This window comes from Ambystoma mexicanum, chromosome 10, assembly GCF_040938575.1.
Source record: "Ambystoma mexicanum isolate Mex_15411 chromosome 10, UKY_AmexF1_1, whole genome shotgun sequence".
Classification (NCBI taxonomy): domain Eukaryota; kingdom Metazoa; phylum Chordata; class Amphibia; order Caudata; family Ambystomatidae; genus Ambystoma; species Ambystoma mexicanum.
Genome location: NC_090932.1, coordinates 326,384,690 through 326,402,384, shown reverse-complemented (window position 1 = coordinate 326,402,384; position 17,695 = coordinate 326,384,690).

The window sequence follows — 17,695 nt, the reverse complement described above, 5'->3', positions numbered from 1 at the left end:
TTTTTATCATCTCTAGGTCTAAATGGGGGCAACCTTCACCTCCGCCACCTTAGCAGCAGCAGGGGTGTTGGCTGGTTTGGGGTTTTTGTTCAGGTTTTTATTTTCTGCAGGTATTTGGACTTCATAAATGCGGGTCGCCTGCTCTATGTCCCAGTCCAGAGATCTTTTCTCGTGGAAGTCCCTCTCCAGCTGGGTCATAATATACTTGGGGAGTGCATGTAAGAAGGTGGTTACAAGCTCCCTGCTATCCGTGCGCACCCTCCTAGTGGTTTGTGCAAAAGCACATTTGAGCTCCTGCACAAATTCCCGTGGGGCCTGATCTTCCCCGCACTGCAGATTGTAGGCCGCTTTGCCAGCCTCTTGGGTGTTTCTGTGGGCAGAAAAGTGTTTCAAGATTGCCGCCCTGTAGGTGGACCCTCCTGAATGGTTCTGGTCCTCCAGTCCAGCAAAGAAACTGGAGTACTCAGGGGTGAATATCCATTTTACAAACTCTATGCAATTCTGGTTGTCTTTCATATGAAAAGTGTCCATCATCTGCTCATAGAGTTCCAAGTGTTCCCTAACTGAATATTTAGCATTTTTATGCTATGGGGTCATGACACTCCTAAGGGCCTTAATCTGCCTAATGGGGTCTTTTGTCATAACTCTCTTGAATTTGTTTGCTTTCTTTGGCTTAGTCACCCGAGTCCACTCATCCTCAGTCTCCGAGGCGCTACTACTTGAGGTCCCCTCATGATCATCTAGGCTCTCCCGGATTCTGTGAGCTTGAGAGAGGCTCGCAGAATGGTGGGGCCTAGTTTCTCCACTCCTGTGGGGCACAGGAGAGTAGTCTTCTGACTCCTCCCTGCTCCCAGGGTTGGCAGAGTACCCCCCCCCACTGCCTTAATTGGGTAGAGGTCTTCAGGATGCTCTTTTTGGGCCTCATCTCATTGGGTTTTTCACCAAATTGGACCAACTGGTCCCTTGGAAAGTAATATTTCTGGGGATCTAATTCCCTGACCATCCCCTCATAGGAGACTTCCTTGTCAGAGACATCAGCCCTAATGTTTGGGTATCTATACAGGGACGCCCATCCATCACTTTCTGTGGGGCGCTGACCCGTCAGTTCCATCATGCTTGGTCTATTAAATTCTGATGGCCTCATGGTTTCTGGCCCATGTGAACCGGAAGTCATGAAGTCTTCAGTGCACAAAGTGTTAAATGGGTTTGAGTCCCTTAGTACAGAGGTCCTTATGCTATGATCAGGGGTTGCCCTGTCCCTCTCTATCTGTCCAGGGTCCCTCCAGTTAGGATTAAATCTAGCACCCTCTTTCTCCAACCTTGCTAGTTTCTCCTTCTCAGCCCCTACTTCTTGATAGTAAGCAAAGATCGTAGCCTTTTGCTCTGCTATCAAGGCTTTACTGGTCTCTATGACCCTTTCTTGCGCTGCCACTTGTTTGTGGAGCTCATCATTCTTTTCACAGAGAGCCTCATTGTCTCTCTGGGTTTCCTGCATGGTTTGAGAATAATGAGACAATTTCTGTTGCAGGAGACTCACCTCCTGAGTTTGTGCCTCTTTGGTTTGGGTGTTCTCTTCCAGAGCACCTTATACCCATCTGGCATGCTCCAGTAGATTCCCATGTTTTGAGTTCATTTCATTTTTGGAGGGCTAACTCACTTCCATGTAACTCTATTTTTAATGTGCTTACTTCCTGGCCTAGTGTGTCTCTCTCCTGACTTAGGGTGCCTCTCTGTTCAGCCAGGTCATCCCTTTGTTTCCTGATGATATTGAATTTCTGGCGCTCTTCATCAAATTCTGTTTGAGAGTGGAGGTCTCTCAAAATTAACTTATTATTTTCCTCTTTCAATTTCTCTATCTGATCTTGTAACATGGATATTTGTCCTGAGCAGGCCCTGTTATAGGTTAATTGTTGAGTCAGCTTCTGTTGAGTCAACCTTTTCCTGACACTCTAGTCTTACTGCGTCTAATTGGGCCTCTTGATCTGCATTATTTTGCTGTTGGCTAGCCAAATCTTCTTTTAATTTTATTATATGATTTCCAGATTCTACCTCCAACTCTTGGCTCTTCTGTAATTTTTGTTCTGCTAAATCTAGATCAGTCTGGATTTTATTTAACAGTTCAGTTTGATTCTGCGCAAGAGTCACGTTTTCTTCATGCCTTTCCCGCATCACTCCCATGTGGAGATACATGTAGGGCGTGATTCTGGCCATTTTGATTTGCTCCTCTTTCATTTTTGGGGTCATAAATAGCTCACTCTAAGCTTGGTGTAGTAGGCCCCCGTCCTGCCACATGTCAAGTCCATGGCAGTGACCTGCTGTGTTATTTCTTGTAGCCAGACTTTTTCATCCTGTTCTGGCAACTCACCTCTGACAAATAGCTTGTGCAGAAGGTGCTCCCTAGCCATATTGATTTCTAGTATGTCATTTTGGACATCTTTCTTTCTTTCTTTCTTTCTTTCTTTCTTTCTTTCTTTCTTTCTTTCTTTCTTTCTTTCTTTCTTTCTTTCTTTCTTTCTTTCTTTCTGGGTAACCTGTATTCTATTGCTTTCTGTCTATTTTGGGGTTGATTTTAGTTTTAGTTTTCTAGCCACAGGCCTGGTACTTAGAGTATTTGTTTTGGGGAGGCGCTTGTACAGTGTAACCCAGTATTCCCACCACACAAAGTATTACTACCTTGCAGGTTAGTCTGCTGTGTTAAACTGTCACGGGTGGTAACCAAACTTTGAAGTTGACCTTGCAGCCTGTTCTCTATCATGGAACTTTTAAGGGAATGTAGGTACACCGTTATATGCGTCTACAGCTTAATGAATAGCCCCTGTTTTCGACTTCTGAATTACGTGTGAGAAGAACACAAATTTGCCCATCTCTACCTATTTACTGCTTTTTAATTCAATTGTACTGGGTGTCATTACTTCTCTCACCATCTAGAGACTTGTTCACTCCATCTTGCATAGGCTTTCTGCACTTTAATTGTCGAATACTTGGCTCTTGCAGCTATTTTCCTCTTTGCCTAATCTAAGAGAAATATGTCTTGCATACATGGCTCATTCTCTTGACTTCCCTTGTGCCTTCTTCGAAGTAGCATCCTTGATCTCAGGCCAATAGACTCCTCTTTATTCCTCACACAAAGCTGTTTTTCCAGTGTCTCCTGACTCTGCAGCCCTGGTCTGTCTCTGAGGTAGCTTGATTGGTTTTACTACAAGTCTGGCGCCCATCTTTTCATCATGGTCGCTCTTGACACGTTATGTTTTCCTCTGCAGCCAGCTTCTTTTTGTCTTGTCTACCTTGCATTTCTGCCGATATACACTTATTAGTCAGCAGGTTATATGCATATATGATTTCTTCGTATTTGATTACGTTTCTCTTGTTACTTAAGTTACATCTATATTCTTAAGTATTTGCATATTGTTTCAGTATCTATCCTTCATGATCTGCCCTTGTCAGATTTCACTTATAGCTCTATGATGTCCAACGGTGTGTGTCCCGACATCCTTCCACCCTTTCAACGCTAGGGTATATTTGGTATGGTTGTCTGAGTGCATATCGTCTCTCATACACTCGATGTGGTATTGGGTTGAACCTGGTGTCCCACATAGGGCTCTTCTGCAGTTCCAGTATTACAGAGGTGAGGGGGCGGGAGCTAACAATGACGTATCTAAATGCTCCTCTACATTCCAAACAGTACAATGTGTTTTAATACTTCACAGTAATTAAGCAATATGCCCCGAACTGCGGGGGCATTACCGACTCAGGTAATGCCCCGGGGCACATAGTTATGTGCCCGAGCAATGCGAGGGCCTTAACGAAGGCTCCGGGGCATTACCAGGGTCAGTAATGCCCCTGCAGCAAGGGGCATATAGCTATTAGTACCCCGGCCCGCAAGATCTGCGTGACTGGGCACTAATAGCATTTTTTTGTCCTGAAACGCTGCAGCGTTTTGGGACAGAAAAATAAAAAGAAAAGACCATGAAAATGGCTGCCGGGAAAAGGGAAAACGGAGTCCGTTCTCCCTTTCCATGGCGGCCATCGGGAGCGGACGCACTGGGAACAGAAACGTTCCCAGCAGATTCGCTCCCAAAAAAAAAAGAAGAAGGTAAGTGGGGTTGGGAGGGCAGAAGGGAGTGAAGGGAGGGAATGGGAAAACAAATAAACAACGTACCTGAGTCCCCGGCGGGGGAGGATGGCAGCCTCCAGCCGTGTGGAGACCCGGAGCGAGGATGGCCCCGCTCCGAGTCCCCACACGATTGGAGGCTGCCATCGTCCCCCACCGAGGTCAAAGCAGGCTGAAGGTAAGGGGGGTAGGGAGGCCGGGGAGGTGGGAGGGAAGGGAATACAAAAAAAACATACCCGAGTCCCTGGCGGGGGCGAAGGCAGCTTCTCAGCCGTGGGGAGGCTGGGAGCGGGGATGGCCCCGTTTCGAGCCTCCTCATTGGCTGAGGGTCTGTCACGCCCCCCCCCACCGTGGAAAAGGCGGCTGGAAACGAGGGATTCTCGGCCGGGTAAAGCCCCGGCAGGGGCCAATCAGAATGCTTGTTTCATTCTGATTGTGCCCTCGCCGGGTACTAATGTTTGATATTATTAATCAGATTTTTGTTTTCTCATATTTTTAATGGGTGTTGTTGAAAAGAATGCTCACAGTACTTCGTATTTCAGCACTTTTTCAAGACTTTCATATTTTTTTAAATGTGTCTTACTGATGCCATATTATTGTTTTCAGTTGTGACTGGAAAGAGAAATAAACAGTAGTCTCAAATGTGTTTTTGATAATTTATGGCAGTTTAATTATTTCACAATAACAGTTATTGCAATAGATTGGTTAAGTGTTTACTTTATTGCTGCACTTTGTCTAATTTAAAAAAATAAGGACTTGAAACGTGCTTGTTCGGTACATTCTGTTCAGCAACAAGAATTTAAATATGAGAAAAGCAAAAACAGCTAAATAATAGCAAACATTATTAAGAAGAAATAAAACATGAACCTCAGACTGATTTTAAAGTCAGCGCGAGTGAATCAAAACTTTTCTCTTTAATTGCTTTATTTAGACAGTAGACAGTGTTTTACAGGGTATGATCTCATCAACAACCACAGCCAATGACTAAGTAGTGAGAGGGGATTAAGGGATTAAAGTATTTTCTAGATTGTTTGCTCCCCTTTAGAAAAGGGTAGGCATGATCACTCGTGTGTGCGTGTGCTTGTGCGTGTGCACGTGTTTGTGTGTGTGAGGTCCTTGGTTGACTGAGGAATGAGATGCAAGCACATCCATGCAGGAGGAGAGTTGTGGGTGTGGTGTGCTGCACTGCACAGTGGCATAAACATGGCTCCAAAGACCGGAATGATGTATACATTGTTCATGATCACTGTGGAATAGGTTATGGAGAAATGTTTGCTGGTACTCTTGTCTGCAGTGGGAAGCTCATGATGTATGCTACGTTTGGACTGTCACCATTTACCCATAGATTGGCTCATCGCACCCATGCATCGCATTCACTATGCATGACGCTACTGCTCCAACCGGACCCTACAAAGAGAGTGACAGTGCATAGAGCCTGAAATTGATCCTTAGGAAGAGAACACATGACAGATGGACATGAAGGCCAAGAGCCATGGGACAGAACTGATAGAACGTTGGACACACCTGGGATGAAGACGCCACTCAGTTCGGCTAGATCTTGTGGTTAATCTTTCGGGTGGATTCAATAAAGGATTGTATATAATGCTGTAAAAAAAATATGACTCTGTGGTAGCTTTTAGAGTGCATTTTTCCTAGAGCTGTGGCATGGGTTAGGAATAATTGAAGAAACATTGGAGCAACACTGGACAGTGCACTGGGATGTACAATTAAGAACCGGACATCTTGAACGTGGGGGTTAGGAAGGGCTAGAGCAAGTGTATGACTTACTTGGAAAGAGAAATCATGTATATAGAAACGTAGCAAGTAAGAAAAGGAGACACATTAAACTGTTGGAACTTTAGTTTGGAGCAATAAAGCACTACATCCTCCTCCTATGAGATGGTAAAGATGACACCGGGGCATTCTTGCATCCCAGAAAGAAGTTGCTGACAATATGTTGCTTTGAGTCTTACTGGCTGGAAACAGAATCCAATCTGTAAACCTAGGGTTAACCATGTCTGCAAGGATGGATGTGTCTAGATGGACATTCGTTGTGCCATTAATTGCTGATGCCTTTTGGTGTTTGGTTTTTTGTGGGTGAACAGTGGTGTGAGCTGTCTGGGGTAGGGGATCTAAGGGATAAGGCTGCAACTGTGGAGACCCTGGTCACTGATTAGACTAAGTAGGTAGCAAACCACAGCAAAACACCTTATTTTAATGTATTCCATGGACACCTCCTTCGATCAATACATGGCATTAGAAGTTATAGTAACATGAGTGACCAGAACCAGCAAGCTGGATGGTGATGCTAGACCCCTTTGTCCCAGTCACTTAGCACCCAGTAGGTGGTAAGAGGGATGAAGTAAGGGGGTTGGTGATGCCGTCCCACCTCCTGTTGTGCAAAGATATGACATCAGTATTGAGGAGTCCAGGAGGGGGGTTTCCAAAAGGCTCTTGGAAAGGAATCTGTGATCCCCTCTCAAATATCTGCCTACCTTGAATCCACTGTGTTCCTGGTTGACTACAGTTGGCTTTCACTCATCAGGAGAAACCCCACCCACCATCATGTATGTTAATGAAGAACTGTTTACAGCTGGTGATCGACGGGGTATACAGTGATAATAAAGAATACAATTACAGAGAATGCTACAACAGAGAAACAAAAACAGAGAAATAAACATTGGGCCTCATTACGACCCAGGCGGTAAGTTACCGCCTGGGTCGTACCTTTACCACCATGGCATAAACTACGTTTACGCCATGGTGGTTGGTGGACTTACCGCCCCATTGTGAGTGGGGCGGTAAGTCCCCATTAACCCATTTACCCTTCCCCATTCCCATTTTTGCCCCATAGGGCATAATGGGAGTGGGGAAGGCGTTAATTACGCCACCGTAAATTACGGTGGCGTAATTAACAACAAGGTCCCTTAGCGCCATGGATTTTAACACCTGAAGCAGGTGTTAAAACCTCCATGGCGCTAAGGGACCTCGGAATCAGGCGGTAAGGGTCGGCGCTGTTTACGCCGCCGTAAACCCCTTACCGCCTGGGTCCTAATGAGGCCCATTCACATATTTTAAATTAGATATGGGTGTGAGGTAAGGGGGTAAAACAGGTGAGAATGGCGTTGAGGTTGGTTGAAGCACATAGAGAAATAGGGGGTTTGGAGGGGTCTCCCCTCCCACCCAGTTACCCCTTCAAAAAAAGCATTGTTTTCACTAAAAAAGCCTTCTCTGTTATATATTCTCTGTAATTACATAGAACTGATCAACGGTACTCATGCATTCTTATCTTGCACGACCTCCCTGAGACATTCAATACAAAATCAACAGTGTTACTGCTCCAAAATCCCTTCCCTCTTTCTTTTCTAAATGTTTGTCAAGGTGAAAACAGCAACACCCATGTTATCAGTCATAAATAATGTGTGTGCAGTGACTCAGGCAATGATCATATCAATCATGTACATGGCACCCTAGCCCAAATTCAATCTAGCTCCATGTTTGACTTCCTCGTGCATGCACACAACACCCAACTCCACAGAAGGCTATACAAGAGAGATGGAGGCCTTCAATCAGTCATGGTTTCCCTTCCACATATCCAGGAATGGATGAATCACCTCTTCTTCAATGCATCCTAAATGTAGGTCCACCATTCTAGGGCCAGCGGTTTTAGGGTCTATGCTATTCACGTGTCCATGCCTGACCATTGAGTTCAGAACCTAGGCAAACGTGATGCAGACTTGTCATTGAACCCGCAAGACAATTTTACCTTGCAAATTGCCTTCAACCACCCAAGGATCCTGAGCAAATCCTGACCTCTGCCAACTAGCTCATAGAATGGCACCTGGCCCTTCTGTGATCATTTTATGACTCTACCGCTGCAATATAATATATGCCAGGCTACCAACTAACATGTTACAGAAACTACAGGGGGGCACACAACCTTGAAGCCTACCTAAAATTTAAACAACAGCACCCATACAAATATTATGAGCCATAAGTGAATGCCTTTATTTTAAATTACTCTATTAGGTACACAAGGTTTTATGTGGTTGAATGCGGTTTCATCAGCATATTTTAATATACCCCAGCCACCTTATACCTTCTATCACCTTCCCACCCACCAGCTGAAGTACATGTGTTTTGGGTGCAAAACCATCAATCTTCAAGGCTGTTAACTCTGGAACTCTCTTCTGCTCCACCTCCACCACTTTTACCCATTAGCCACGCCTACATCTTCTAATACCCTCCTTCCACATGCACCACAGTCCTCCCAGCACTGATCTGATTTGCCCTACCAGAAGCATGAGCACCTTAAAAGTAAATATTAAAACAAGGAGGAAATTAGAGAAATTTGATGTGACAGTGCACAAATGATTGCAATTAGCCAGAATTATCAAGTCATTTATGGGCAGAATTTGTTTCCAGAGGAACTAAAGTAAGTCACATATATCAGGTGCTGATAGAACCCAAAACTGTACTTAGTTTGATGAAGTGGAATTCATAGGCAAAATACTTGCAAATGGACGATAAACAGTGGGAAATAAAGACTCATTTGATGAAAATGACTAAACTGGCCACAAGGGTATAAAATACATAAGAGATAACATATTACAGCCATAACTGATACCATGATCCCAAAAGGGAAAAAAAACAAAATGTAGTCACAATTTTCTTTCAAGGGGACAGTTTGTATAACATGTTGCTTACCATTATTATTTTAGCTACTGCTGATTTTCAGCCACAACTACTTTCACGCTGCCAAATGTTTGCCTTTTTTAAAACACGTTTCTTATTTAGGCTGTCCTGCATTTTGTGAACTACTGTAACATTCTGAAACAGGAAGTGACATTGGTTAAGTATAGGAAGTGCGGAGAACAAATCCATTACTACAAGAAAGATGCAAAGTGGAAAGTTGCATTTTATTTTACTCTTCAACAACAAGGTAACATTTAAGACCATCATGCCCCCTACTTTTCTTAACAGCAGCAGCAATGATGCTACAGCAGCAACTACTGTGACTACTTGCCAATTGTTCTCGCAAATAAATGCATAGATGTGCAACAACAACCTCAAACTCAACACAAATAAAAGTGGAATCAAGATCATGCCCAACAAACCTTTTATCCAACTGCCCACACAATGGCCTGGGGAAAAGGGAGCCATACAAGAAGCCTCCAAAGTGGAGCTAACACTGGCGCCTCAAGTTAGCGCAGTAGTAAAGAAATGCTTTTTCCACCTATGTTCCATTAGACAGATAGTATCATTTTATCACTTTTCCACACTGAACACGCACCATTATCTCCCTTGCCTTGTCAAAAATACGGACCTGCGTGAAATTTCTGAGGCGGAATAACCTGCGATGGAAATGTTTGCATGGGAAATGTACGAACTACAAAATGTTTGTAAATTTCCCATGTGACATCCATTTCAAAACCCTACAAACATACACTCCCACCCACACCCACAACACCCCGACCCACACCCCAAAATACCCTCACGGTCACCATACTTACCTTTTAAGATGTGCTGTGTCCCTGCGGCGCCAGTTCCCTTTCACTTCCGTGATCGGGAACTGGCGCTGCAGGGTCAATTTATTTTATTTTTTTATTATTTTCGGGCAGCTGCAGGGGGTTCCTCTGCAACCCCCGCTCACTATACTGTGTAGTATTATTAGTGATGCTTATAGTATACAGAACAGTGAGCGGGGTGTTGCAGGGGACACTGCGGGAGCAGCCCACAGCTTTTTTATTTTTTTATTTACTGACCCACCAAAATACATACCACAAAACGTTCGAACTTTTGGTATTCAAACTTTTGGTGGTATGTGTTTTAGGTCTTTTTTGTAAGGTCAGTAAATTTTATTCAGACATTTCGTCCTAACCCAAAAATACACTATGTCAACAGCATTTAACTTGACATGCCTGACTACCTCACCAAACAAACCACAAAGGACCCCAATTGGAGCATCAATACTCCTTCTAAAACTAATGTTGTTAGTAGTAGTAGACATGGTATGTGTAACACTACTAGTACTACTACAGTTACTATAACTGTTGGTAGTAGTGATGCAGCTCCTAATATTTGTACTATTACTACAGTAGGTGCACTGCTACTACTGATAGTGAAACTACTATTAGCACTACTGCTAATATGGACAGTACACATTAAACTTCAGCTTCTACCAGTGCTATTATTGTTGGTACTAGTACAATTACCAACAAGTTGAGTGCTAACTGCTGGCAATCTGTGTGTGATCTGCAGGTCACAGGTTCGAACCCCGGCAAGACTGCCTCAGCCTTTCGTCCTCTGAGGCCAATGAATAAGTGCCAAATTCGGTTGAGTGAGAATTGTATGACAGTATGTTTTATGTACAGCGCTTTGTCAACAGTACTATATAAATAACGAATAATTATCATAGTACTATTGTTCATATAAGAACTGCTAATACTACCACTACGATTGATACTAGTTGTAGTATTACTCCACTACTGATGGGGGCAGGATTACTAGATATATTAACTTGGTGGAAAGAAAATGCAACATTATGTTGTACTTCACTTCCCCTATTTTCGATCTGTAGCTTGCACTTCGTCTCCTCTTCTGATGTCACTTTCTGCTTAAGGAACAGAAGGCAGTCCACAAAATGGAGGAAAACATTACAACATTTTTGGGCTGTTTAAGGGGAAGGCGATAAAACTTTAAGAGTAGGGAAACAGTGCACGCTAATTTTGCAAAAACGATGTTCCTTTTAATTTTACATATGGTTTGGCAAAAGGAATATTATCTCTGTGGCTGGAGACTTCCACATGAGGCTCTTTCAAACAGTGGAGAAAGAATTCGAAAACACTGCCCCCAGAACGGGTGCAAGAACAGATGCAAGGAGGAAAACTGAAGCAGAGAGAGAGGAGATTTCAACTCACGCTTACAACTCACTGCTGACATCGGGGCCCATTTAACATGATGGTTCAAGGCCCCCCTTGGAGCCGAAAACAGTCTGAGGCACCTGTGAGGTGCATACGTTATAACAGAGACAGCGAAATACACCCAGCGTTTAATAGCCGCCGATTATCACAAATGGCCGGCCAGCAGGGAGCTGAAACACTTAATGCCCACTGATTATTACCTCGTTTCCTTTTAAGACTTGTTCCTCCTGCTGTCAAAGAAGGATTTATAGCTTTTCAGTGGGCATTTAGTGTTTCATCACCCTGCTGGATGGCCGTCTACTAATAATAGGCAGATGTTAACCCACGGGTGTATGTCTTTGTTTTAAATATGCACTTTGCAGCACTCACGTTAAAAGCTTCATTTGCTGCAGCCTTTCAGGCCACCACATCCAATTGATGGCCTGAAGGGCTCCAGCAAATGAAGCTTGTAATGCGAGGGCGGTAAAGCACATGTGAGGAACAGTAGGTCTCCAGCAATGGAAGTCATCTTTTGCTGTATTATAAGAATGCTGATCGGCAACATGGGAGCAGTTGCTGGGGCTCCTCTTGAGGCTCGAGACCGCTTTCCCTGGGTCAGTGGATGACAGGCCTATATAAGGGAACTAAACACTAAGGTGGGGAGTTGCTCTGGGGAACTTGAATAATATTATGCTGCTTTATATGCTTAATGTGACGTCCCAGTAGTGTGCGGCGCATGCGCGAGCCTCTTTCCCGGCCGCGCATGCGCAGGTGAATAAACGGCGCCCATGCGGCAGTTCCCGCCGGGGCGCGGACGAAGCAACACCGCGTCCCGCGTATTCCTTGCCTGTGTGCCGAGTGTGTGTGCGTGTCTGCGGGAGTGAGTGCGGGCACCTCACCCTACCATCTGGGGTGAGGACATAACAACTGTCGACGAGGAGGAGCGCCACGACAACGCTCGCCCCCGACGCATAATGAACATCGGATCAGCGGCGCTGCGTATCATGGCATGACACGGACCCGGCGCGAACGCTACAATTAAGGTGTGTCGCAGCAGTAGCGGCCTGCACAGGTGCTCGTGCGCTGCTGCGCTTCTACCACTTAATAATTTTTGGAACTTTTGTTGTTCCCACCCCCTGGGGACGACCCTTTTACTTCTGACACAGAAAGGAAAGGCCAAGACGCGTCAGTGGTGATCCATATATATCGGGTTTGCGGCCTCTGTTACACCAAGAGGTGCCTGTGCGACCTGCAACAATGGCAGAAAGTGATGGGGAAGCTGAGACCGCACGTGGCACAAGGGGGCCACAACAAGGATCTTTATTGCCGATGCAGGAGTTTGATATATCGGGACCCCCATCCAAATTGGGGCCAAGATGGTTGCTCTGGATTAAAAAACTCGAAATGTACTTCACAGCGACCGGCATCACCGATGATGACGCGAAAAGGGCGACTTTGCTGTACTCTGCAGGGTTGGACGTCATCCGCATTTTTGAGACATGCAATCTGCAGGTGGTCACATATACTACAGTCAAGACTGCATTGGAAAACCATTTCATACCACAGTCGAACATGGACTATGAGAGATTCCTGTTCTGTGGTGAGAAGCAGAAAGAAGAAGAACCCCTCGATCAGTTCTGTGCCAGGCTGAGAATGATGGCCACCGCATGCCGCTGGGACAATGAAGAGTCAATGATACGGAACCAGGTAATACAGGGTTGTAGCTCGAGCAAGCTAAGGAGACAAGTGTTGCGAGAACCTGGATGGACACTAACACAAATCCTGGACAGTGGCAGGACGTTTGAACTGGCGGAATCGAGAGGCGCAAAGATGGACGCAGCTAGGCGCCCAGGTATGGCGGATGAGGCGTTTGCCATTAGCAGACGTGGGGATACAAAAGAAAAGTGGGGCCAGAAAAGACTAGAGACTCGCCATCCTCCAGGATCGGAGTCAATATGTCAATACTGTGGTTACGACCTGCCACATTCAGGGGAATGCCCGGCCAAATCAAGATCGTGTGGCCGGTGCAATGGACCAGGACACTATGCCCGAATGTGCCGTGCCCTAGCCCCGATATCTGTACAGAGAGGCCCAGCAAGAAGTCGCGGTGGCGGGTCCAGAAGACTACAGAGCATTGCTGCTCTCGAACAGGAAATACAAAGGCTACAGCTAGCTGAGGAAGAGGAGGAGGATGATGAAGAAGTGTTCTTCATATCGAACCTAGCGTCGGGAACCAGGAAGAAGAGGCAACCCAAATGCATGGTGGACATACAAGGTGTGCCGACACAGGTTCTAATTGACACTGGGGCCTCTGTATGTGTACTGGCCGAAGAACAATACCAAAAACTTCCGGGACCTCACGCGCTAGACAGCTCCGCGGCTAAAATATTCACGTTTGGAGGGGACACCCCGTTACCCATCAAGGGTGTGTTTGTCACGCAGGTCACCAAGGGTGACAAAGCAATCAAGGCACGTTTTTTTGTCACGGACGTGAGTCTCCATTCATTACTCAGCTGTGCAGCATCTGAGGCCCTTGGTTTGGTGCATTTCGCACTGGAAGTACATCAGGTAGACATTGAGTGCCTGCTGGACAAATATGCAGGCATTTTCGAAGGAGTAGGGAAACTGAAGGCGCCCCCGATAAGGCTGCACATCGACGACACCATCAGACCGACCGCTCTGAAACACAGACGAATTCCTTTCCATCTCAGGGAAAAAGTAGAAGAAGAGCTGCGGTCGCATGTTAACATGGACATCATTGAGAGGGTGGAAGGGCCCACTCCCTGGGTTTCACCAATAGTAGTCGCTCCCAAACCAAAGCAGCCGGGAGCAGTAAGGATCTGCGTAGATATGCGCCTCCCCAATGCAGCGATTAAGAGGGAGCGACATCTAACGCCGACCCTCGACGACATCGTAGGTGAACTTCAAGAGGCACGTGTGTTCTCCAAGCTGGATCTACGAGCGGGATATCACCAACTGGAGCTCCACCCTGACTCAAGATTCATTACAACTTTCACAAGACACGAGGGCCTGTACCAATTCAAACGTTTGAGTTTTGGCATATCATCTGCGGCGGAAGTATTCCAGAACACAATTAGGGGAGCACTGGCTGGGCTGACAGGTGTCCTAAACATGAGTGATGACATTTTGGTATTTGCAAACTCAGAAGAAGAGCACCTAAAACATCTAGAAAGCACTCTAAAGAGATTGAAAGACCTGGGGCTCACGTTACACCGCCAAAAGTGCGAATTCTTCAAGGACCGGATAGGGTTTTTCGGCTTCATCTTCCAGGCCGCAGGAATATCACTGGACCCGGAAAAGGTCAGAGACATTCGAGAAGCGACGGCACCACAATCCCCTACGGAAGTAAGGAGCTTCTTAGGGATGGTGACATACTGCGGGCGTTTTATAAAGGGACTGGCGTCGATGGCGGAACCTCTCAGGGCACTAACAAGAAATGATGCAGTGTGGAAATGGGAGTCACAAGAACAAGAGGCAATCCAGGCCCTTAAAAATGCCTTGTCGGATGGGGACACCATGGCGTATTTCAACCCAGCTGTGGAGTCAGAGGTAGTAGTGGATGCGAGCCCAGTTGGTGTGGGAGCAGTGCTGTTACAACCCGATGAGCGTGGAGATATGAGACCGATTGCCTACGCTAGCAAAGCACTCTTCAGCACAGAGATGAGATACTCCCAGATAGAAAGGGAGGCCCTGGCCATCCTATGGGGCTGTCGCCACTTTCGCCTGTACATATTGGGTAAACCTGTAGTGGTGGTCACAGACCACAAGCCGCTGCTGCCTATACTGGCGGGAGCATCGTCAAAACATCCACCCCGCATTGAGAGGTGGATGCTGGCCTTAATGGAGTACGGGGTGAAGCTGGTATACAGACCGGGGACCAACAACCCCGCAGACTATTTGTCAAGGCATCCCAACAAGGAAAGTGCAGAAGTAGACTGCAGTGAAGCGGAATGCAATGGTCTGCTCTGTCAGATAGTGGAAGGTGTGCTCCCCAGGGCACTGTCGAGACAAGCGATCGCCACCGAGTCATCTAAGGATGATGTCTTTGACATCATCAAGGCCGCGGTGAGAAGTGGAGGCTGGAGGGAAGTCCTGCGCAATAACTTGCGGCGCCAGGAGGAAGCCCAGAAAGACCTACAGGCACTCTGGAGGGTGAGAGATGAGTTATCGATCTCTGATGATGGGCTGTTACTCAGGGGAAGACAGATCGTCATCCCGCGAGAACTCAGGCTGCGGATACTGGAGTTGGCGCACATCGGACACCAGGGCGTCGTGAAGACAAAGGCAAGGTTAAGGCCAAAAGTATGGTTTCCAGGCTTGGAAGAAAGGGTGGAGGGCTTTGTAAAGAGATGTCTGGTCTATCAAGCTGCCACGCCAGGGGACAAAGCACCACCAATCAGCTCGATGGAACGCAGCACAAAGCCGTGGAGTACTGTACACGTGGACTTTGGCGCGACGGGTCGGGGGATGTATTTTCTGGTAGCCGTGGATCAATGGTCAAGGTACCCGGAGGTGGAAGTGGTCGAGTCGACGGCTACCGAGTACACCACGGTGGCATTGGACAGAATGTTCGCAACGCATGGGTTTCCCGACACCGTGTGCTCAGACAACGGACCACCGTTTACAGGCCGCCAATTTGCCCAGTACCTGAGTGAGAGGGGGATAAAACATCGGAGAGTGTCCCCGTTATGGCCGCGTGCAAATGGTGAGGCCGAAAGAATGATGCGTACGCTCAATAAGGTGATGCGAATTTCAGCCAGTCATGGTGAGCCTCTCAAAAAAAGAATTGTGGAATTCCTTCGAGTGTACCGCACAACCCCTCACCAGTCCACCGGGGTTGCCCCAGCCGAAGTACTATTCGGGCGCTGCCCGAGAGGGATGATACCAGAAATGGATGACCGGAGACCCGGGATCATAGACAACAAAAGGGTCCGAGAGGAACGGGCGGAACGCAATGAGAAGGAGAGCGAACGGAGAGGACTGCAAGAAAAGGAGGTGCAAGTCGGAGACTCAGTGCTCATCAAGAATCGGCACCCGTAAGGGAAATTATCCTTGCCATTTGAACCACGACCCTGGAAGGTGACCCATGTGAAAGGCACTATGGTGACTGCGGCCAGTGAACGAGGCACCGTCACCCGCAATCGATCGTTCTTCAAGAAAGTGGAAGTCGTGCCTGAAGCTCGGACATCAGGGGAGGTCTCAATTCAGGGAGCAAGCCCAGAGGCCCAGGAAAGCGAGCCGTCAAGAGATCTGGACCCTACCCGTGGCAATGACTGCCTTGTGCCCACGGTCACGCCAAGATATCCTGTTCGAGGGGGAAGGAGACTTCCGGCCCATTTCAAAGATTACGTCATGGACTCTGATGACTGAACTAGGGAGTCCAGAATCTTACACTCGATGTGTGCAATGTTTGTATTACAGTTATGGTGATCACGTGAGTACAATTTGTTCGTACTACACTGCTGTTTGTTGTTATAAAAAAGAAGGGATGTGACGTCCCAGTAGTGTGCGGCGCATGCGCGAGTCTCGTTCCCGGCCGCGCATGCGCAGGTGAATAAACGGCGCCCGTGCTGCAGTTCCCGCCGGGGCACGGACGAAGCAACACCGCGTCCCGCGTATTCCTTGCCTGTGTGCCGAGTGTGCGTGCGTGCCTGCAGGAGTGAGTGCGAGCACCTCACCCTACCATCTGGGGTGAGGACATAACACTTAACATCATATGCGAATACGCTTTGCTGAAACAGGCTTGCCTGCAAGCTAAAAGGAAAGTGAAGTATTATGACTGCCCTGTAAACAGACTGATATCATCTCCCTTCTACCATAAGTCTGATATTAGGAGAAAATTCATTCACAATGTGGCACCGAGATTGATCTGACTGAAAGCACTCTCGTGAACAAATTCAAATTAGTTCGAGTAGTTTTTAATCTCACTTAGCCTTTCCCCAATACTGATTTTTGATGGAGGAATGCGTTGTAAATTGGCAGTAGGTGAGGGAGACATACATCTAACTACTAGCCTTCCCGATCTACTGACTGTCAGGAAGTCCCTCGATTTCCTTCTGGGTCAGTCGTGCTCTGCAGAGGTAGCTCCCTGGATGCAGCCCTGTTTCTCGTGTGTGGACGGTGTTGTGACTTTAATCCCCTCCTAGGGCTTGTGCAGTGTCACGTGTTGGTGACATGTAGGAAACCATGTGACAGACACAATAAAATGGGGCTTCCAGTGCGCAAGTCATCACACAAACTCACTGGCTCCTGTCATTCTTTCCATGGAGGAATGCAGGAGGGATGCCAGACCTACCCGCCCCATAATAACTTGCGACAAAGGATAGTGATGGCCTCCGTGTTGCCCGGCCATGCAAGAGTGCACGCCCTCTGTCGGAGCGCCTCCAACAACCATCTGCACCGATGATGAGGTTCCATGGGACACGGGAGACTGCCCCTGGAGTTCCCAGTGGGCATAAAGTGGGTCATGCAGTGCGACATCACAGAGTGGTACAGGGCATTCATGACAACTGCCGTAGTACCCGACGAGGACCACGTGCCACTGGAAAAAATATAAAAAACATATAATATCAAACATACTCCCGCCTGGTGGAGGGGAGCGGCATGTTGTGGACTGCCACCGCATCCATGAAAGGTTCCTGCCCAGGGAAGAAGCTCAGCG